The sequence below is a fragment of the Pleurodeles waltl genome, chromosome 12 (genome assembly GCF_031143425.1).
Source record: "Pleurodeles waltl isolate 20211129_DDA chromosome 12, aPleWal1.hap1.20221129, whole genome shotgun sequence".
Classification (NCBI taxonomy): domain Eukaryota; kingdom Metazoa; phylum Chordata; class Amphibia; order Caudata; family Salamandridae; genus Pleurodeles; species Pleurodeles waltl.
Window position 1 is genome coordinate 2,841,447 of NC_090451.1, and position 23,103 is coordinate 2,864,549.

General features: G+C 39.4%; 6 non-coding genes across 6 annotated transcripts; all 6 read left to right on the forward strand.

The window, feature by feature from the left end:
• The first annotated feature begins 2,052 nt into the window (after positions 1-2,052).
• Positions 2,053-2,134, forward strand: TRNAS-GCU (transfer RNA serine (anticodon GCU)). Its single transcript has one exon. It is a non-coding gene; the product is annotated as a tRNA-Ser (tRNA).
• Positions 2,135-2,639: 505 nt separating this feature from the next.
• On the forward strand, positions 2,640-2,721 carry TRNAL-AAG (transfer RNA leucine (anticodon AAG)). Its single transcript has one exon. It is a non-coding gene; the product is annotated as a tRNA-Leu (tRNA).
• A 4,645-nt stretch (positions 2,722-7,366) lies between these two features.
• Positions 7,367-7,448, forward strand: TRNAS-GCU (transfer RNA serine (anticodon GCU)). The gene has a single exon. It is a non-coding gene; the product is annotated as a tRNA-Ser (tRNA).
• Positions 7,449-12,680: 5,232 nt separating this feature from the next.
• TRNAS-GCU (transfer RNA serine (anticodon GCU)) lies at positions 12,681-12,762 on the forward strand. The gene has a single exon. It is a non-coding gene; the product is annotated as a tRNA-Ser (tRNA).
• A 5,240-nt stretch (positions 12,763-18,002) lies between these two features.
• Positions 18,003-18,084, forward strand: TRNAS-GCU (transfer RNA serine (anticodon GCU)). Its single transcript has one exon. It is a non-coding gene; the product is annotated as a tRNA-Ser (tRNA).
• Positions 18,085-18,589: 505 nt separating this feature from the next.
• Positions 18,590-18,671, forward strand: TRNAL-AAG (transfer RNA leucine (anticodon AAG)). Its single transcript has one exon. It is a non-coding gene; the product is annotated as a tRNA-Leu (tRNA).
• The last annotated feature ends 4,432 nt before the right edge of the window (positions 18,672-23,103 follow it).

Genomic DNA, 23,103 nt, shown 5'->3' on the forward strand with positions numbered 1-23,103 from the left:
TCTTTTTCTAACGTGCAATGTGCTATTTTCCTGAAGGACATGAAACTGTACTTTCCCAGAAGCTAGAGATGTGTGTAGCTGTAGTAAATTCTTTCTCATGGGACCCTACTTGCTCAAGGAGACATTCTTGCTGAATGCAACAGTGTAATTTGTAACAGGTGCAAGGCTGCCTGGAGTAGGAGAAAACAATGGAACTACTGACTGTAGCGTAAAATGTAACTTTTCTTACCTGACATTCCAACCGATGAAAACGTCAATAACAGGGGCCAATCAACCACATGAGAACTGTGGTTTGTGTAAAACTCTGGTGAAGATTATTGGACAGAGATGGCGATGCACCAATGATTATCCATTGAGGAATTAGGAGTAAATTAGACAGTTTTGATTTAACCACATGACCCGAGGAGAAATCAGGCATTTATTGGACATTCCACTCCAAGCCATTCTTTGCCATTCTACTGAGCCATTTAGGCCATTTCGTTTGAGACTTTGCCGTTTGTTCGCCCTGTTACTCTAAACCACCCTTTACTTATTCCTTACCTGATACTTACTTCTCCTCTATATGAGGGAAGTTCTTTTTCCTTAGCTATGCCATACTGATACTTTGCCCTGTCCTTTCTTTGCTGATGATGCAAACGACTGATGTCCCGAGGACGAAGACTGACGCTGTTTGCTGATCCGTTGGATGGGTAACTATCTGATGAAAATTGTAATTGTCTGTTTGCCTTTTCTTTCTAGGTACCAACTGCTCTTTGATAGAGGCCATAGTTAGATGTTTTCCAAATTTGTGTTTGCTAAATTGTTTTGTATGAAGCCCAACATGCTGATGCTAATACGAGGTTATTTAAGGTGTTCACTAAAATCTGACGCAAATAGACAAATGACTGAGTTCTTGCTTTGTTGAACCATGCACTACTGAGACTTTGCTAAGTTGCTTCTTAATAATTATGTGTTAATACTGAGTGAATATTCTCTATGCATTGATTAATTGCGTTTCTAATTGCAAATCTGAAGAGTTACTAATGAGATGAATTGCTGATGAGATTAACAGAAATGACTTTAGATTGTAAGCAGTAGGGAAATAAATATCCTAACACTTAACTAAATTGGTGTGGTTATTCATGACTGAAAGATCATGGTGTGTTCACTTTATTAACTCTCATTAAAGGTTATTGATTAGCATGCTGATTATTTATTGCGATTGTTGTTGAGATATTGATCTATTGATTTGTGATGCCAAAAGACATCTCGTACTGGGAAGTCCCCGAACCTGGTCTAAAAGGTTCATCGACCTAGGCGTGTCTCCTTGTAAGTTTACTTATCAAGGCTCCGACGCGCCTTCACTAATAAAAAGTAATCTGATCGCTTGCTGCGGAGTCATCGTCAACAAAAACTACCAAAATATTACTTCAATGTATTGTAATTACGACTGCCTCAGTTTTATGCATTACGTGAGTAGTCGGACAGCAATTTATTTAGCGCAAAAATATTTCTTGTTGATGCACGTACGTTTTTAAACTGAAGTGTCATAGCTGTAGCGGCAATACTCCCAGTTTAGGTGGTTTTATAAACTAAGTTTTACTTTCTCCTACTTAAAACCTTTTGCAGAACAATGCACATTAAATGGGAAGGCAGTTTTCCTTAATTGTGTACTATTTGCAGCCTAATGTTGACATGTAAGCACACCACCAATAACTGACACCTAGAGACTCGAAAGCGCCATACCAGTACAATATTTGTATGATATTGCACTTTAAATCCACGTACAACTGAATTAAAGCAATCTTAGCTCATTTGAGGGTAGTCTGATAGTACATCACATATGGATAGAACACGTTTGGAAAGTGTAATATTCATGATTACATTACATTTAACATATAAATTCAAGCTGAAGTAGGGATGGACAACAAGGTCGTATAGAGCAAAGCTGAAGACAACAAGTTACCATAACAATCTGTAAATATATGCTCTTTATTATGTTTAGACAACTATCACCTAATAGAACACATTTTGGCTACCATATTTTGTACTCCTGAAACATGGTGTTTTGAAGACGAGGTGGCCGAGTGGTTAAGGCGATGTACTGCTAATCCGTTGTGCTCTGCACGCGTGGGCTCGAATCCCATCCTCGTCGGTTTATTGTTCCGTCTTTAGTTTTTAGTATGTGGTAGGGCTGGGTTAACCCTATTTTATGTGAAAGTTAAATGACATATCCCATGGTATTTCCGGCAGTACAACGGCTCAGTTTGGAAACACCGCTCAGTTGAGTACTGTGCTTAGGCATTACTGTAAACAGCGCCAGCCGGGTTCTGCTCATGAATCACAAAATCTTTCCTGAGGCTGAGGGTTGGTAAGTTGAGGGACGTAGATAGTTTGATTCCTTATCCTTAAAGAAAGAGAAGCAGCGCGTGCGGGACGCCAATGTAAGGGTTGTCTTCCTACGGACTCTCAGGACTGGCACTCCCTGACACCTCCCATGGCCCGGGGCCAATCCTGACCTACTGAATGTATCACGTGTCTGCTGCTGTTGGCGTTGACTTTCCTAGGATCACTTCACAGGCTATACACCCTTATTCTCCAACTCCCCTATACAACAGAACATCTCACTTCAGAAAGCTTACAGAAGCAGGTTTGCACAGGGTAGTGTGGCCGAGCGGTCTAAGGCACTGGATTAAGGCTCCAGTCTCTTTGGAGGCGTGGGTTCGAATCCCACAGCTGCCAGTATTTTTCAACTCACAAACGTATTTTGTCTACATCAGTGTCTCACTCTCTGCCTTCTGCACCTACGATCCACATAGCGAGAGGTGAGACTATGTAAAGTGGTGACGTAAATATATAAGGGTAGCCAGACAGTGGGACCGAGCCTTCTTATTTTAAAAAACCACAACCTAAGGTGACAAGAATTGTACAGGTAAACAAACCAGCTGTCTTGAAGTCTAGCTATAGAGGCGATGAGAGGGGTCACTGTGATGCTGAAAGTTCAGTGAGTGTAAACAGTAGAAAGCTGTGTGATAAGTTTCCTTGCAGTGATGACAGCTCGCGTTTCTAAAGCAGAGAGCAAACATACAATGGGGAAGAAGAATAAATAAGGAAAGACATATATTATATGCAGACAGTTATTATACTTTGCTTTTCACCTGTAACTCGCTCAACTGTCGGTGAATGCTGCGTTACCCTGCATAGCCAGGTCACCACAGTGGGTGTCCACAGTGTTTGGCCAAGTTACTATAGTTGTGAGCTTGTAGATGTGAGGTAGTGTGGCTGAGCAGGCTAAACTGGCTAGATTTAGGCTCCAGTCTCTCTGGAGCCGTGGGCTTAAATCCCAACACTTTAAGTTTACTTGAACCAAATACTTTTGCCAAAAAGGTTCATGTAATAAATATTCATTAGGGTCGTGGTTGTGAGTATGACACTAATGGATAAAAGTGGACTAACAATGCTACAATTCCTGAGACTACCACTGCACTAACAGCCTGGGAGAGGTTTGAGCTGGATACAAGATACTTGCATGAGGGAACTAACTCGAAAGGGGAACTATCCACTGATGTTTTCTATCGCTTGCTGAGTGAGTATGTTGACACAATGGATGCAAAAGATTGTTTTGTGTGTACACAGATTCCTGTTTCGGTACAAGAGGGGGTTACCTATCATAGACTGTCATTAACATATGGGATACATTGTAGTCTGTTACTAACAAGATTCTATAACCAGGAAGAGATTCAATATTTTTACTCAAATCATGATCTTGTGTTTTCTAATGTGCCTATCATAGAGGATGTGAGTGGGGTAGCTAAGTACTATAGCATAAAGTTAGTTAAAGGATTCTTTCAGGCGACATTAACAATTAGTACATCTTATGCACACCACAATAATTTGACATGTTTGCTTACACCTGTAGAGAAAAGCTTTTTAGATCACACGGAAGAGAGAAGAAGGGCATTGAAGGGTAAACTAGAGAAAGGATTACAGCAACGGGCCTTTGCTAGTAGTGACGGTTATAGTGCAATTAGAGAACAAGGGAAGTTAGCTTTAGACGCACTACATGTAGGAAAGCTTTGCATATCCAAGACCAAATCATACTATGACAATGTGTTTGTGGGAATGAGTGAATGTAAGCGTGTGTTTTTGTTTCAGAGTAAATGGACGTTCATGTTAAATGGACAGGATCCAGCAATCCCCGGGATTTATTATATATGTGGACTTAATGCTTATTACCGTCTTCCAAAGGGATAGTATGGGACATGTTATTTGGGGATAGTTTTCCCAAAGATATATCAACTTGACGATTTGAAAAGGTTACCAAAATTGTCTGAATTACATCGTACTAGACATAAGAAAGAGACTGCTGCTGGTGTAGTAGGAGACATATTTGGGACGATAATTTCTTCAGTGGGAGTTATTATGAACTCCATAAAGATTCAAAAGTTGTCTACTATTGAGGATAATATGCTGACAAACTTTTCAGGGGCTATACTCCTGATAGATACTGAACTTGCTGCGGAGGGGGCTATGACTCTTCAAAACAGGCTTGCTTTAGACATTCTTTTAGTGAAAAATGGCAGAGTTTGTAGATTGCTCAATGGGTGTAATTGTTGCACTTACATACCAGATAATAGTAATGAGATTAGAAGTATGCTTACTAACTTGACTAGAGATAGTACGGACTTGAAGGATTTGAAAGAACCAGGTGTTTGGAAAAAGGTTGGGAAAGGATTTGCTTCAGTGGGAAATTGGATTAGTAACATTTGGCATGGGATATTGTCTAAAATAATACAGGGGATATTGATTGTTATAGATTGCTTATTTGGATCATGGGTGGCATGTAAAATTAGTAAAAGAATAAAATTGAAGATGGCGAAAAATAATAGGAGGAGGGAAGAAAAACAAAGAGAAAAATTATTCAGGGCAAGATCAAAGGGGAAACCAAGAAGGGAAGAGATTGATATGAGGGAATTTTAGTATGTAAAATTAGTAGGGAAGATTTGTGTGATGACAAGAGTCATCAGAGGAGGGATTGCTGGAGTGTGTCTTTTAAAATTAATATTAACATGAAAAGCTTACAATATATTGTGTAATGAAGCTGCATAAAAAATGTGTTAACGTAGAAATAATGCACACGTTTGAAATGTGCCCACGGGGAGTGGCTACCAATGTATACGAAGACTAATGAAAGTTATTAATGCTGAATTAATTATGTACTAATGTTTTTAATTTGTATTAACGTATCAAAATTGGAGTTATGTATTAGGAGTTTGTTCATTAAGCAGTAGGCCTTAGTTTAGCGAAGGTCTGTGCCTAGCTGCCTGGTCTCATATCAAACTGTCTTTTTCTAACGTACAATGTGCTATTTTCCTGAAGGACATGAAACTGTACTTTCCCAGAAGCTAGTGATGTGTGTAGCTGTAGTAAATTCTTTCTCATGGGACCCTACTTGCTCAAGGAGACATTCTTGCTGAATGCAACAGTGTAATTTGTAACAGGTGCAAGGCTGCCTGGAGTAGGAGAAAACAATGGAACTACTGACTGTAGCGTAAAATGTAACTTTTCTTACCTGTCATTCCAACTGATGAAAACGTCAATAACATGGGCCAATCAACGACTTGAGAACTGTGGTTTGTGTAAAACTCTGGTGAAGATTATTGGACAGAGATGGCGATGCACCAATGATTATCCATTGAGGAATTAGGAGTAAATTAGACAGCTTTGATTTAACCACATGACCCGAGGAGAAATCAGGCATTTATTGGACATTCCACTCCAAGCCATTCTTTGGCATTCTACTGAGCCATTTAGGCCATTTAGTTTGAGACTTTGCCGTTTGTTCGCCCTGTTACTCTAAACCACCCTTTACTTATTCCTTACCTGATACTTACTTCTCCTCTATATGAGGGAAGTTCTTGTTCCTTAGCTATGCCATACTGATACTTTGCCCTGTCCTTTCTTTGCTGATGATGCAAACGACTGATGTCCCGAGGACGAAGACTGACGCTGTTTGCTGATCCGTTGGATGGGTAACTATCTGATGAAAATTGTAATTGTCTGTTTGCCTTTTCTTTCTAGGTACCAACTGCTCTTTGATAGAGGCCATAGTTAGATGTTTTCCAAATTTGTGTTTGCTAAATTGTTTTGCATGAAGCCCAACATGCTGATGCTAATACGAGGTTATTTAAGGTGTTCACTAAAATCTGACGCAAATAGACAAATGACTGAGTTCTTGCTTTGTTGAACCATGCACTACTGAGAAGTTGCTTCTTAATAATTATGTGTTAATACTGAGTGAATATTCTCTATGCATTGATTAATTGCGTTTCTAATTGCAAATCTGAAGAGTTACTAATGAGATGAATTGCTGATGAGATTAACAGAAATGACTTTAGATTGTAACCAGTAGGGAAATAAATATACTAACACTTAACTAAATTGGGGTGGTTATTCATGACTGAAATATCATGGTGTGTTCACTTTATTGACTCTCATTAAAGGTTATTGATTAGCATGCTGATTAGTTATTGCGATTGTTGTTGAGATATTGATCTATTGATTTGTGATGCCAAAAGACATCTCGTACTGGGAAGTCCCCGAACCTGGTCTAAAAGGTTCATCGACCTAGGCATGTCTCCTTGTAAGTTTACTTATCAAGACTCTGACGAACCTTCACTAATAAAAAGTAATCTGATCGCTTGCTGCGGAGTCATCGTCAACAAAAACTACCAAAATATTACTTCAATGTATTGTAATTACGACTGCCTCAGTTTTATGCATTACGTGAGTAGTCGGACAGCAATTTATTTAGCGCAAAAATATTTCTTGTTGATTCACATACGTTTTTAAACTGAAGTGTCATAGCTGTAGCAGCAATACTCCCAGTTTAGGTGGTTTTATAAACTAAGTTTTACTTTCTCCTACTTAAAACTTTTTGCAGAACAATGCACATTAAATGGGAAGGCAGTTTTCCTTAATTGTGTACTATTTGCTGTCTAATGTTGACATGTAAGCACACCACCAATAACTGACACCTAGAGACTCGAAAGCGCCATACCAGTACAATATTTGTATGATATTGCACTTTAAATCCACGTACAACTGAATTAAAGCAATCTTAGCTCATTTGAGGGTAGTCTGATAGTACATCACATATGGATAGAACACGTTTGGAAAGTGTAATATTCATGATTACATTACATTTAACATATATATTCAAGCTGAAGTAGGGATGGACAACAAGGTCGTATAGAGCAAAGCTGAAGACAACAAGTTACCATAACAATCTGTAAATATATGCTCTTTATTATGTTTAGACAACTATCACCTAATAGAACACATTTTGGCTACCATATTTTGTACTCCTGAAACATGGTGTTTTGAAGACGAGGTGGCCGAGTGGTTAAGGCGATGGACTGCTAATCCATTGTGCTCTGCACGCGTGGGTTTGAATCCCATCCTCGTCGGTTTATTGGTCCGTCTTTAGTTTTTAGTATGTGGTAGGGCTGGGTTAACCCTATTTTATGTGAAAGTTAAATGACATATCCCATGGTATTTCCGGCAGTACAACGGCTCAGTTTGGAAACACCGCTCAGTTGAGTACTGTGCTTAGGCATTACTGTAAACAGCGCCAGCCGGGTTCTGCTCATGAATCACAAAATCTTTCCTGAGGCTGAGGGTTGGTAAGTTGAGGGACGTAGATAGTTTGATTCCTTATCCTTAAAGAAAGAGAAGCAGCGCGTGCGGGACGCCAATGTAAGGGTTGTCCTCCTACGGACTCTCAGAACTGGCACTCCCTGACACCTCCCATGGCCCGGGGCCAATCCTGACCTACTGAATGTATCAAGTGTCTGCTGCTGTTGGCGTTGACTTTCCTAGGATCACTTCACAGGCTATACACCCTTATTCTCCAACTCCCCTATACAACAGAACATCTCACTTCAGAAAGCTTACAGAAACAGGTTTGCACAGTGTAGTGTGGCCGAGCGGTCTAAGGCGCTGGATTAAGGCTCCAGTCTCTTTGGAGGCGTGGGTACGAATCCCACCACTGCCAGTATTTTTCAACTCACAAACGTATTTTGTCTGCATCAGTGTCTCACTCTCTGCCTTCTGCACCTACGATCCACATAGCGAGAGGTGAGACTATGTAAAGTGGTGACGTAAATATATAAGGGTAGCCAGACAGTGGGACCGAGCCTTCTTATTTTAAAAAACCACAACCTAAGGTGACAAGATTTGTACAGGTAAACAAACCAGCTGTCTTGAAGTCTAGCTATAGAGGCGACGAGAGGGGTCACTGTGATGCTGAAAGTTCAGTGAGTGTAAACAGTAGAACGCTGTGTGATAAGTTTCCTTGCAGTGATGACAGCTCGCGTTTCTAAAGCAGAGAGCAAACATACAATGGGGAAGAAGAATAAATAAGGAAAGACATATATTATATGCAGACAGTTATTATACTTTGCTTTTCACCTGTAACTCGCTCAACTGTCGGTGAATGCTGCGTTACCCTGCATAGCCAGGTCACCACAGCGGGTGTCCACAGTGTTTGGCCAAGTTACTATAGTTGTGAGCTTGTAGATGTGAGGTAGTGTGGCTGAGCAGGCTAAACTGGCTAGATTTAGGCTCCAGTCTCTCTGGAGCCGTGGGCTTAAATCCCAACACTTTAAGTTTACTTGAACCAAATACTTTTGCCAAAAAGGTTCATGTAATAAATATTCATTAGGGTCGTGGTTGTGAGTATGACACTAATGGATAAAAGTGGACTAACAATGCTACAATTCCTGAGACTACCACTGCACTAACAGCCTGGGAGAGGTTTGAGCTGTTTACAAGATACTTGCATGAGGGAACTAACTCAAAAGGGGAACTATCCACTGATGTTTTCTATCGCTTGCTGAGTGAGTATGTTGACACAATGGATGCAAAAGATTGTTTTGTGTGTACACAGATTCCTGTTTCGGTACAAGAGGGGGTTACCTATCATAGACTGTCATTAACATATGGGATACGTTGTAGTCTGTTACTAACAAGATTCTATAACCAGGAAGAGATTCAATATTTTTACTCAAATCATGATCTTGTGTTTTCTAATGTGCCTATCATAGAGGATGTGAGTGGGGTAGCTAAGTACTATAGCATAAAGTTAGTTAAAGGATTCTTTCAGGCGACATTAACAATTAGTACATCTTATGCACACCACAATAATTTGACATGTTTGCTTACACCTGTAGAGAAAAGCTTTTTAGATCACACGGAAGAGAGAAGAAGGGCATTGAAGGGTAAACTAGAGAAAGGATTACAGCAACGGGCCTTTGCTAGTAGTGACAGTTATAGTGCAATTAGAGAACAAGGGAAGTTAGCTTTAGACGCACTACATGTAGGAAAGCTTTGCATATCCAAGACCAAATCATACTATGACAATGTGTTTGTGGGAATGAGTGAATGTAAGCGTGTGTTTTTGTTTCAGAGTAAATGGACGTTCATGTTAAATGGACAGGATCCAGCAATCCCCGGGATTTATTATATATGTGGACTTAATGCTTATTACCGTCTTCCAAAGGGATAGTATGGGACATGTTATTTGGGGATAGTTTTCCCAAAGATATATCAACTTGACGATTTGAAAAGGTTACCAAAATTGTCTGAATTACATCGTACTAGACATAAGAAAGAGACTGCTGCTGGTGTAGTAGGAGACATATTTGGGACGATAATTTCTTCAGTGGGAGTTATTATGAACTCCATAAAGATTCAAAAGTTGTCTACTATTGAGGATAATATGCTGACAAACTTTTCAGGGGCTATACTCCTGATGGATACTGAACTTGCTGCGGAGGGGGCTATGACTCTTCAAAACAGGCTTGCTTTAGACATTCTTTTAGTGAAAAATGGCAGAGTTTGTAGATTGCTCAATGGGTATAATTGTTGCGCTTACATACCAGATAATAGTAATGAGATTAGAAGTATGCTTACTAACTTGACTAGGGATAGTACGGACTTGAAGGATTTGAAAGAACCAGGTGTTTTGAAAAAGGTTGGGAAAGGATTTGCTTCAGTGGGAAATTGGATTAGTAACATTTGGCATGGGATATTGTCTAAAATAATACAGGGGATATTGATTGTTATAGATTGCTTATTTGGATCATGGGTGGCATGTAAAATTAGTAAAAGAATAAAATTGAAGATGGCGAAAAATAATAGGAGGAGGGAAGAAAAACAAAGGGAAAAATTATTCAGGGCAAGATCAAAGGGGAAACCAAGAAGGGAAGAGATTGATATGAGGGAATTTTAGTATGTAAAATTAGTAGGGAAGATTTGTGTGATGACAAGAGTCATCAGAGGAGGGATTGCTGGAGTGTGTCTTTTAAAATTAATATTAACATGAAAAGCTTACAATATATTGTGTAATGAAGCTGCATAAAAAATGTGTTAACGTAGAAATAATGCACACGTTTGAAATGTGCCCACGGAGAGTGGCTACCAATGTATACGAAGACTAATGAAAGTTATTAATGCTGAATTAATTATGTACTAATGTTTTTAATTTGTATTAACGTATCAAAATTGGAGTTATGTATTAGGAGTTTGTTCATTAAGCAGTAGGCCTTAGTTTAGCGAAGGTCTGTGCCTAGCTGCCTGGTCTCATATCAAACTGTCTTTTTCTAACGTACAATGTGCTATTTTCCTGAAGGACATGAAACTGTACTTTCCCAGAAGCTAGTGATGTGTGTAGCTGTAGTAAATTCTTTCTCATGGGACCCTACTTGCTCAAGGAGACATTCTTGCTGAATGCAACAGTGTAATTTGTAACAGGTGCAAGGCTGCCTGGAGTAGGAGAAAACAATGGAACTACTGACTGTAGCGTAAAATGTAACTTTTCTTACCTGTCATTCCAACCGATGAAAACGTCAATAACATGGGCCAATCAACGACATGAGAACTGTGGTTTGTGTAAAACTCTGGTGAAGATTATTGGACAGAGATGGCGATGCACCAATGATTATCCATTGAGGAATTAGGAGTAAATTAGACAGCTTTGATTTAACCACATGACCCGAGGAGAAATCAGGCATTTATTGGACATTCCACTCCAAGCCATTCTTTGCCATTCTACTGAGCCATTTAGGCCATTTAGTTTGAGACTTTGCCGTTTGTTCGCCCTGTTACTCTAAACCACCCTTTACTTATTCCTTACCTGATACTTACTTCTCCTCTATATGAGGGAAGTTCTTGTTCCTTAGCTATGCCATACTGATACTTTGCCCTGTCCTTTCTTTGCTGATGATGCAAACGACTGATGTCCCGAGGACGAAGACTGACGCTGTTTGCTGATCCGTTGGATGGGTAACTATCTGATGAAAATTGTAATTGTCTGTTTGCCTTTTCTTTCTAGGTACCAACTGCTCTTTGATAGAGGCCATAGTTAGATGTTTTCCAAATTTGTGTTTGCTAAATTGTTTTGCATGAAGCCCAACATGCTGATGCTAATACGAGGTTATTTAAGGTGTTCACTAAAATCTGACGCAAATAGACAAATGACTGAGTTCTTGCTTTGTTGAACCATGCACTACTGAGAAGTTGCTTCTTAATAATTATGTGTTAATACTGAGTGAATATTCTCTATGCATTGATTAATTGCGTTTCTAATTGCAAATCTGAAGAGTTACTAATGAGATGAATTGCTGATGAGATTAACAGAAATGACTTTAGATTGTAACCAGTAGGGAAATAAATATACTAACACTTAACTAAATTGGGGTGGTTATTCATGACTGAAATATCATGGTGTGTTCACTTTATTGACTCTCATTAAAGGTTATTGATTAGCATGCTGATTAGTTATTGCGATTGTTGTTGAGATATTGATCTATTGATTTGTGATGCCAAAAGACATCTCGTACTGGGAAGTCCCCGAACCTGGTCTAAAAGGTTCATCGACCTAGGCATGTCTCCTTGTAAGTTTACTTATCAAGGCTCTGACGAACCTTCACTAATAAAAAGTAATCTGATCGCTTGCTGCGGAGTCATCGTCAACAAAAACTACCAAAATATTACTTCAATGTATTGTAATTACGACTGCCTCAGTTTTATGCATTACGTGAGTAGTCGGACAGCAATTTATTTAGCGCAAAAATATTTCTTGTTGATTCACATACGTTTTTAAACTGAAGTGTCATAGCTGTAGCGGCAATACTCCCAGTTTAGGTGGTTTTATAAACTAAGTTTTACTTTCTCCTACTTAAAACTTTTTGCAGAACAATGCACATTAAATGGGAAGGCAGTTTTCCTTAATTGTGTACTATTTGCTGTCTAATGTTGACATGTAAGCACACCACCAATAACTGACACCTAGAGACTCGAAAGCGCCATACCAGTACAATATTTGTATGATATTGCACTTTAAATCCACGTACAACTGAATTAAAGCAATCTTAGCTCATTTGAGGGTAGTCTGATAGTACATCACATATGGATAGAACACGTTTGGAAAGTGTAATATTCATGATTACATTACATTTAACATATATATTCAAGCTGAAGTAGGGATGGACAACAAGGTCGTATAGAGCAAAGCTGAAGACAACAAGTTACCATAACAATCTGTAAATATATGCTCTTTATTATGTTTAGACAACTATCACCTAATAGAACACATTTTGGCTACCATATTTTGTACTCCTGAAACATGGTGTTTTGAAGACGAGGTGGCCGAGTGGTTAAGGCGATGGACTGCTAATCCATTGTGCTCTGCACGCGTGGGTTCGAATCCCATCCTCGTCGGTTTATTGTTCCGTCTTTAGTTTTTAGTATGTGGTAGGGCTGGGTTAACCCTATTTTATGTGAAAGTTAAATGACATATCCCATGGTATTTCCGGCAGTACAACGGCTCAGTTTGGAAACACCGCTCAGTTGAGTACTGTGCTTAGGCATTACTGTAAACAGCGCCAGCCGGGTTCTGCTCATGAATCACAAAATCTTTCCTGAGGCTGAGGGTTGGTAAGTTGAGGGAAGTAGATAGTTTGATTCCTTATCCTTAAAGAAAGAGAAGCAGCGCGTGCGGGACGCCAATGTAAGGGTTGTCCTCCTACGGACTCTCAGAACTGGCACTCCCTGACACCTCCCATGGCCCGGGGCCAATCCTGACCTACTGAATGTATCAAGTGTCTGCTGCTGTTGGCGTTGACTTTCCTAGGATCACTTCACAGGCTATACACCCTTATTCTCCAACTCCCCTATACAACAGAACATCTCACTTCAGAAAGCTTACAGAAACAGGTTTGCACAGTGTAGTGTGGCCGAGCGGTCTAAGGCGCTGGATTAAGGCTCCAGTCTCTTTGGAGGCGTGGGTACGAATCCCACCACTGCCAGTATTTTTCAACTCACAAACGTATTTTGTCTGCATCAGTGTCTCACTCTCTGCCTTCTGCACCTACGATCCACATAGCGAGAGGTGAGACTATGTAAAGTGGTGACGTAAATATATAAGGGTAGCCAGACAGTGGGACCGAGCCTTCTTATTTTAAAAAACCACAACCTAAGGTGACAAGAATTGTACAGGTAAACAAACCAGCTGTCTTGAAGTCTAGCTATAGAGGCGACGAGAGGGGTCACTGTGATGCTGAAAGTTCAGTGAGTGTAAACAGTAGAACGCTGTGTGATAAGTTTCCTTGCAGTGATGACAGCTCGCGTTTCTAAAGCAGAGAGCAAACATACAATGGGGAAGAAGAATAAATAAGGAAAGACATATATTATATGCAGACAGTTATTATACTTTGCTTTTCACCTGTAACTCGCTCAACTGTCGGTGAATGCTGCGTTACCCTGCATAGCCAGGTCACCACAGCGGGTGTCCACAGTGTTTGGCCAAGTTACTATAGTTGTGAGCTTGTAGATGTGAGGTAGTGTGGCTGAGCAGGCTAAACTGGCTAGATTTAGGCTCCAGTCTCTCTGGAGCCGTGGGCTTAAATCCCAACACTTTAAGTTTACTTGAACCAAATACTTTTGCCAAAAAGGTTCATGTAATAAATATTCATTAGGGTCGTGGTTGTGAGTATGACACTAATGGATAAAAGTGGACTAACAATACTACAATTCCTGAGACTACCACTGCACTAACAGCCTGGGAGAGGTTTGAGCTGGATACAAGATACTTGCATGAGGGAACTAACTCAAAAGGGGAACTATCCACTGATGTTTTCTATCGCTTGCTGAGTGAGTATGTTGACACAATGGATGCAAAAGATTGTTTTGTGTGTACACAGATTCCTGTTTCGGTACAAGAGGGGGTTACCTATCATAGACTGTCATTAACATATGGGATACGTTGTAGTCTGTTACTAACAAGATTCTATAACCAGGAAGAGATTCAATATTTTTACTCAAATCATGATCTTGTGTTTTCTAATGTGCCTATCATAGAGGATGTGAGTGGGGTAGCTAAGTACTATAGCATAAAGTTAGTTAAAGGATTCTTTCAGGCGACATTAACAATTAGTACATCTTATGCACACCACAATAATTTGACATGTTTGCTTACACCTGTAGAGAAAAGCTTTTTAGATCACACGGAAGAGAGAAGAAGGGCATTGAAGGGTAAACTAGAGAAAGGATTACAGCAACGGGCCTTTGCTAGTAGTGACAGTTATAGTGCAATTAGAGAACAAGGGAAGTTAGCTTTAGACGCACTACATGTAGGAAAGCTTTGCATATCCAAGACCAAATCATACTATGACAATGTGTTTGTGGGAATGAGTGAATGTAAGCGTGTGTTTTTGTTTCAGAGTAAATGGACGTTCATGTTAAATGGACAGGATCCAGCAATCCCCGGGATTTATTATATATGTGGACTTAATGCTTATTACCGTCTTCCAAAGGGATAGTATGGGACATGTTATTTGGGGATAGTTTTCCCAAAGATATATCAACTTGACGATTTGAAAAGGTTACCAAAATTGTCTGAATTACATCGTACTAGACATAAGAAAGAGACTGCTGCTGGTGTAGTAGGAGACATATTTGGGACGATAATTTCTTCAGTGGGAGTTATTATGAACTCCATAAAGATTCAAAAGTTGTCTACTATTGAGGATAATATGCTGACAAACTTTTCAGGGGCTATACTCCTGATGGATACTGAACTTGCTGCGGAGGGGGCTATGACTCTTCAAAACAGGCTTGCTTTAGACATTCTTTTAGTGAAAAATGGCAGAGTTTGTAGATTGCTCAATGGGTATAATTGTTGCGCTTACATACCAGATAATAGTAATGAGATTAGAAGTATGCTTACTAACTTGACTAGGGATAGTACGGACTTGAAGGATTTGAAAGAACCAGGTGTTTTGAAAAAGGTTGGGAAAGGATTTGCTTCAGTGGGAAATTGGATTAGTAACATTTGGCATGGGATATTGTCTAAAATAATACAGGGGATATTGATTGTTATAGATTGCTTATTTGGATCATGGGTGGCATGTAAAATTAGTAAAAGAATAAAATTGAAGATGGCGAAAAATAATAGGAGGAGGGAAGAAAAACAAAGGGAAAAATTATTCAGGGCAAGATCAAAGGGGAAACCAAGAAGGGAAGAGATTGATATGAGGGAATTTTAGTATGTAAAATTAGTAGGGAAGATTTGTGTGATGACAAGAGTCATCAGAGGAGGGATTGCTGGAGTGTGTCTTTTAAAATTAATATTAACATGAAAAGCTTACAATATATTGAGTAATGAAGCTGCATAAAAAATTTGTTAACGTAGAAATAATGCACACGTTTGAAATGTGCCCACGGAGAGTGGCTACCAATGTATACGAAGACTAATGAAAGTTATTAATGCTGAATTAATTATGTACTAATGTTTTTAATTTGTATTAACGTATCAAAATTGGAGTTATGTATTAGGAGTTTGTTCATTAAGCAGTAGGCCTTAGTTTAGCGAAGGTCTGTGCCTAGCTGCCTGGTCTCATATCAAACTGTCTTTTTCTAACGTACAATGTGCTATTTTCCTGAAGGACATGAAACTGTACTTTCCCAGAAGCTAGTGATGTGTGTAGCTGTAGTAAATTCTTTCTCATGGGACCCTACTTGCTCAAGGAGACATTCTTGCTGAATGCAACAGTGTAATTTGTAACAGGTGCAAGGCTGCCTGGAGTAGGAGAAAACAATGGAACTACTGACTGTAGCGTAAAATGTAACTTTTCTTACCTGTCATTCCAACCGATGAAAACGTCAATAACATGGGCCAATCAACGACATGAGAACTGTGGTTTGTGTAAAACTCTGGTGAAGATTATTGGACAGAGATGGCGATGCACCAATGATTATCCATTGAGGAATTAGGAGTAAATTAGACAGCTTTGATTTAACCACATGACCCGAGGAGAAATCAGGCATTTATTGGACATTCCACTCCAAGCCATTCTTTGCCATTCTACTGAGCCATTTAGGCCATTTAGTTTGAGACTTTGCCGTTTGTTCGCCCTGTTACTCTAAACCACCCTTTACTTATTCCTTACCTGATACTTACTTCTCCTCTATATGAGGGAAGTTCTTGTTCCTTAGCTATGCCATACTGATACTTTGCCCTGTCCTTTCTTTGCTGATGATGCAAACGACTGATGTCCCGAGGACGAAGACTGACGCTGTTTGCTGATCCGTTGGATGGGTAACTATCTGATGAAAATTGTAATTGTCTGTTTGCCTTTTCTTTCTAGGTACCAACTGCTCTTTGATAGAGGCCATAGTTAGATGTTTTCCAAATTTGTGTTTGCTAAATTGTTTTGCATGAAGCCCAACATGCTGATGCTAATACGAGGTTATTTAAGGTGTTCACTAAAATCTGACGCAAATAGACAAATGACTGAGTTCTTGCTTTGTTGAACCATGCACTACTGAGACTTTGCTAAGTTGCTTCTTAATAATTATGTGTTAATACTGAGTGAATATTCTCTATGCATTGATTAATTGCGTTTCTAATTGCAAGTCTGAAGAGTTACTAATGAGATGAATTGCTGATGAGATTAACAGAAATGACTTTAGATTGTAACCAGTAGGGAAATAAATATACTAACACTTAACTAAATTGGGGTGGTTATTCATGACTGAAATATCATGGTGTGTTCACTTTATTGACTCTCATTAAAGGTTATTGATTAGCATGCTGATTAGTTATTGCGATTGTTGTTGAGATATTGATCTATTGATTTGTGATGCCAAAAGACATCTCGTACTGGGAAGTCCCCGAACCTGCTCTAAAAGGTTCATCGACCTAGGCGTGTCTCCTTGTAAGTTTACTTATCAAGGCTCTGACGCACCTTCACTAATAAAAAGTAATCTGATCGCTTGCTGCGGAGTCATCGTCAACAAAAACTACCAAAATATTACTTCAATGTATTGTAATTACGACTGCCTCAGTTTTATGCATTACGTGAGTAGTCGGACAGCAATTTATTTAGCGCAAAAATATTTCTTGTTGATGCACGTACGTTTTTAAACTGAAGTGTCATAGCTGTAGCGGCAATACTCCCAGTTTAGGTGGTTTTATAAACTAAGTTTTACTTTCTCCTACTTAAAACTTTTTGCAGAACAATGCACATTAAATGGGAAGGCAGTTTTCCTTAATTGTGTACTATTTGCTGCCTAATGTTGACATGTAAGCACACCACCAATAACTGACACCTAGAGACTCGAAAGCGCCATACCAGTACAATATTTGTATGATATTGCACTTTAAATCCACGTACAACTGAATTAAAGCAATCTTAGCTCATTTGAGGGTAGTGTGATAGTACATCACATATGGATAGAACACGTTTGGAAAGTGTAATATTCATGATTACATTACATTTAACATATAAATTCAAGCTGAAGTAGGGATGGACAACAAGGTCGTATAGAGCAAAGCTGAAGACAACAAGTTACCATAACAATCTGTAAATATATGCTCTTTATTATGTTTAGACAACTTTCCCCTAATAGAACACATTTTGGCTACCATATTTTGTACTCCTGAAACATGGAGTTTTGAAGACGAGGTGGCCGAGTGGTTAAGGCGATGTACTGCTAATCCATTGTGCTCTGCACGCGTGGGTTCGAATCCCATCCTCGTCGGTTTATTGTTCCGTCTTTAGTTTTTAGTATGTGGTAGGGCTGGGTTAACCCTATTTTATGTGAAAGTTAAATGACATATCCCATGGTATTTCCGGCAGTACAACGGCTCAGTTTGGAAACACCGCTCAGTTGAGTACTGTGCTTAGGCATTACTGTAAACAGCGCCAGCCGGGTTCTGCTCATGAATCACAAAATCTTTCCTGAGGCGGAGGGTTGGTAAGTTGAGGGACGTAGATAGTTTGATTCCTTATCCTTAAAGAAAGAGAAGCAGCGCGTGCGGGACGCCAATGTAAGGGTTGTCTTCCTACGGACTCTCAGGACTGGCACTCCCTGACACCTCCCATGGCCCGGGGCCAATCCTGACCTACTGAATGTATCACGTGCCTGCTGCTGTTGGCGTTGACTTTCCTAGGATCACTTCACAGGCTATACACCTTTATTCTCCAACTCCCCTATACAACAGAACATCTCACTTCAGAAAGCTTACAGAAACAGGTTTGCGCAGGGTAGTGTGGCCGAGCAGTCTAAGGTGCTGGATTAAGGCTCCAGTCTCTTTGGAGGCGTGGGTTCGAATCCCACCGCTGCCAGTAGTTTGCAACTCACGAACGTATTTTGTCTGCATCAGTGTCTCACTCTCTGCCTTCTGCACCTATGATCCACATAGCGAGAGGTGAGACTATGTAAAGTGGTGACGTATATATATAAGGGTAGCCAGACAGTGGGACCGAGCCTTCTTATTTTAAAAAACCACAACCTAAGGTGACAAGAATTGTACCGGTAAACAAACCAGCTGTCTTGAAGTCTAGCTATAGAGGCGACGAGAGGGGTCACTGTGATGCTGAAAGTTCAGTGAGTGTAAACAGTAGAACGCTGTGTGATAAGTTTCCTTGCAGTGATGACAGCTCACATTTCTAAAGCAGAGAGCAAACATACAATGGGGAAGAAGAATAAATAAGGAAAGACATATATTATATGCAGACAGTTATTATACTTTGCTTTTCCCCTGTAACTCGCTCAACTGTCGGTGAATGCTGCGTTACCCCGCATAGCCAGGTCACCACAGCGGGTGTCCACAGTGTTTGGCCAAGTTACTATAGTTGTGAGCTTGTAGATGTGAGGTAGTGTGGCTGAGCAGGCTAAACTGGCTAGATTTAGGCTCCAGTCTCTCTGGAGCCGTGGGCTTGAATCCCAACACTTTAAGTTTACTTGAACCAAATACTTTTGCCAAAAAGGTTCATGTAATAAATATTCATTAGGGTCGTGGTTGTGAGTATGACACTAATGGATAAAAGTGGACTAACAATGCTACAATTCCTGAGACTACCACTGCACTAACAGCCTGGGAGAGGTTTGAGCTGGATACAAGATACTTGCATGAGGGAACTAACTCGAAAGGGGAACTATCCACTGATGTTTTCTATCGCTTGCTGAGTGAGTATGTTGACACAATGGATGCAAAAGATTGTTTTGTGTGTACACAGATTCCTGTTTCGGAACAAGAGGGGGTTACCTATCATAGACTGTCATTAACATATGGGATACGTTGTAGTCTGTTACTAACAAGATTCTATAACCAGGAAGAGATTCAATATTTTTACTCAAATCATGATCTTGTGTTTTCTAATGTGCCTATCATAGAGGATGTGAGTGGGGTAGCTAAGTACTATAGCATAAAGTTAGTTAAAGGATTCTTTCAGGCGACATTAACAATTAGTACATCTTATGCACACCACAATAATTTGACATGTTTGCTTACACCTGTAGAGAAAAGCTTTTTAGATCACACGGAAGAGAGAAGAAGGGCATTGAAGGGTAAACTAGAGAAAGGATTACAGCAACAGGCCTTTGCTAGTAGTGACGGTTATAGTGCAATTAGAGAACAAAGGAAGTTAGCTTTAGACACACTACATGTAGGAAAGCTTTGCATATCCAAGACCAAATCATACTATGACAATGTGTTTGTGGGAATGAGTGAATGTAAGCGTGTGTTTTTGTTTCAGAGTAAATGGACGTTCATGTTAAATGGACAGGATCCAGCAATCCCCGGGATTTATTATATATGTGGACTTAATGCTTATTACTGTCTTCCAAAGGGATAGTATGGGACATGTTATTTGGGGATAGTTTTCCCAAGATATATCAACTTGACGATTTGAAAAGGTTACCAAAATTGTCTGAATTACATCGTACTAGGCATAAGAAAGAGACTGCTGCTGGTGTAGTAGGAGACATATTTGGGACGATAATTTCTTCAGTGGGAGTTATTATGAACTCCATAAAGATTCAAAAGTTGTCTACTATTGAGGATAACATGCTGACAAACTTTTCAGGGGCTATACTCCTGATGGATACTGAACTTGCTGCGGAGGGGGCTATGACTCTTCAAAACAGGCTTGCTTTAGACATTCTTTTAGCGAAAAATGGCAGAGTTTGTAGATTGCTCAATGGGTGTAATTGTTGCGCTTACATACCAGATAATAGTAATGAGATTAGAAGTATGCTTACTAACTTGACTAGGGATAGTACGGACTTGAAGGATTTGAAAGAACCAGGTGTTTGGAAAAAGGTTGGGAAAGGATTTGCTTCAGTGGGAAATTGGATTAGTAACATTTGGCATGGGATATTGTCTAAAATAATACAGGGGATATTGATTGTTATAGATTGCTTATTTGGATCATGGGTGGCATGTAAAATTAGTAAAAGAATAAAATTGAAGATGGCGAAAAATAATAGGAGGAGGGAAGAAAAACAAAGGGAAAAATTATTCAGGGCAAGATCAAAGGGGAAACCAAGAAGGGAAGAGATTGATATGAGGGAATTTTAGTATGTAAAATTAGTAGGGAAGATTTGTGTGATGACAAGAGTCATCAGAGGAGGGATTGCTGGAGTGTGTCTTTTAAAATTAATATTAACATGAAAAGCTTACAATATATTGTGTAATGAAGCTGCATAAAAAATGTGTTAACGTAGAAATAATGCACACGTTTGAAATGTGCCCACGTGGAATGGCTACCAATGTATACAAAGACTAATGAAAGTTATTAATGCTGAATTAATTATGTACTAATGTTTTTAATTTGTATTAACGTATCAAAATTGGAGTTATGTATTAGGAGTTTGTTCATTAAGCAGTAGGCCTTAGTTTAGCGAAGGTCTGTGCCTAGCTGCCTGGTCTCATATCAAACTGTCTTTTTCTAACGTACAATGTGCTATTTTCCTGAAGGACATGAAACTGTACTTTCCCAGAAGCTAGAGATGTGAGTAGCTGTAGTAAATTCTTTCTCATGGGACCCTACTTGCTCAAGGAGACATTCTTGCTGAATGCAACAGTGTAATTTGTAACAGGTGCAAGGCTGCCTGGAGTAGGAGAAAACAATGGAACTACTGACTGTAGCGTAAAATGTAACTTTTCTTACCTGTCATTCCAACCGATGAAAACGTCAATAACATGGGCCAATCAACGACATGAGAACTGTGGTTTGTGTAAAACTCTGGTGAAGATTATTGGACAGAGATGGCGATGCACCAATGATAATTCATTGAGGAATTAGGAGTAAATTAGACAGCTTTGATTTAACCACATGACCCGAGGAGAAATCAGGCATTTATTGGACATTCCACTCCAAGCCATTCTTTGCCATTCTACTGAGCCATTTAGGCCATTTAGTTTGAGACTTTGCCGTTTGTTCGCCCTGTTACTCTAAACCACCCTTTACTTATTCCTTACCTGATACTTACTTCTCCTCTATATGAGGGAAGTTCTTGTTCCTTAGCTATGCCATACTGATACTTTGCCCTGTCCTTTCTTTGCTGATGATGCAAACGACTGATGTCCCGAGGACGAAGACTGACGCTGTTTGCTGATCCGTTGGATGGGTAACTATCTGATGAAAATTGTAATTGTCTGTTTGCCTTTTCTTTCTAGGTACCAACTGCTCTTTGATAGAGGCCATAGTTAGATGTTTTCCAAATTTGTGTTTGCTAAATTGTTTTGCATGAAGCCCAACATGCTGATGCTAATACGAGGTTATTTAAGGTGTTCACTAAAATCTGACGCAAATAGACAAATGACTGAGTTCTTGCTTTGTTGAACCATGCACTACTGAGACTTTGCTAAGTTGCTTCTTAATAATTATGTGTTAATACTGAGTGAATATTCTCTATGCATTGATTAATTGAGTTTCTAATTGCAAATCTGAAGAGTTACTAATGAGATGAATTGCTGATGAGATTAACAGAAATGACTTTAGATTGTAACCAGTAGGGAAATAAATATACTAACACTTAACTAAATTGGGGTGGTTATTCATGACTGAAATATCATGGTGTGTTCACTTTATTGACTCTCATTAAAGGTTATTGATTAGCATGCTGATTAGTTATTGCGATTGTTGTTGAGATATTGATCTATTGATTTGTGATGCCAAAAGACATCTCGTACTGGGAAGTCCCCGAACCTGCTCTAAAAGGTTCATCGACCTAGGCGTGTCTCCTTGTAAGTTTACTTATCAAGGCTCTGACGCACCTTCACTAATAAAAAGTAATCTGATCGCTTGCTGCGGAGTCATCGTCAACAAAAACTACCAAAATATTACTTCAATGTATTGTAATTACGACTGCCTCAGTTTTATGCATTACGTGAGTAGTCGGACAGCAATTTATTTAGCGCAAAAATATTTCTTGTTGATGCACGTACGTTTTTAAACTGAAGTGTCATAGCTGTAGCGGCAATACTCCCAGTTTAGGTGGTTTTATAAACTAAGTTTTACTTTCTCCTACTTAAAACTTTTTGCAGAACAATGCACATTAAATGGGAAGGCAGTTTTCCTTAATTGTGTACTATTTGCTGCCTAATGTTGACATGTAAGCACACCACCAATAACTGACACCTAGAGACTCGAAAGCGCCATACCAGTACAATATTTGTATGATATTGCACTTTAAATCCACGTACAACTGAATTAAAGCAATCTTAGCTCATTTGAGGGTAGTGTGATAGTACATCACATATGGATAGAA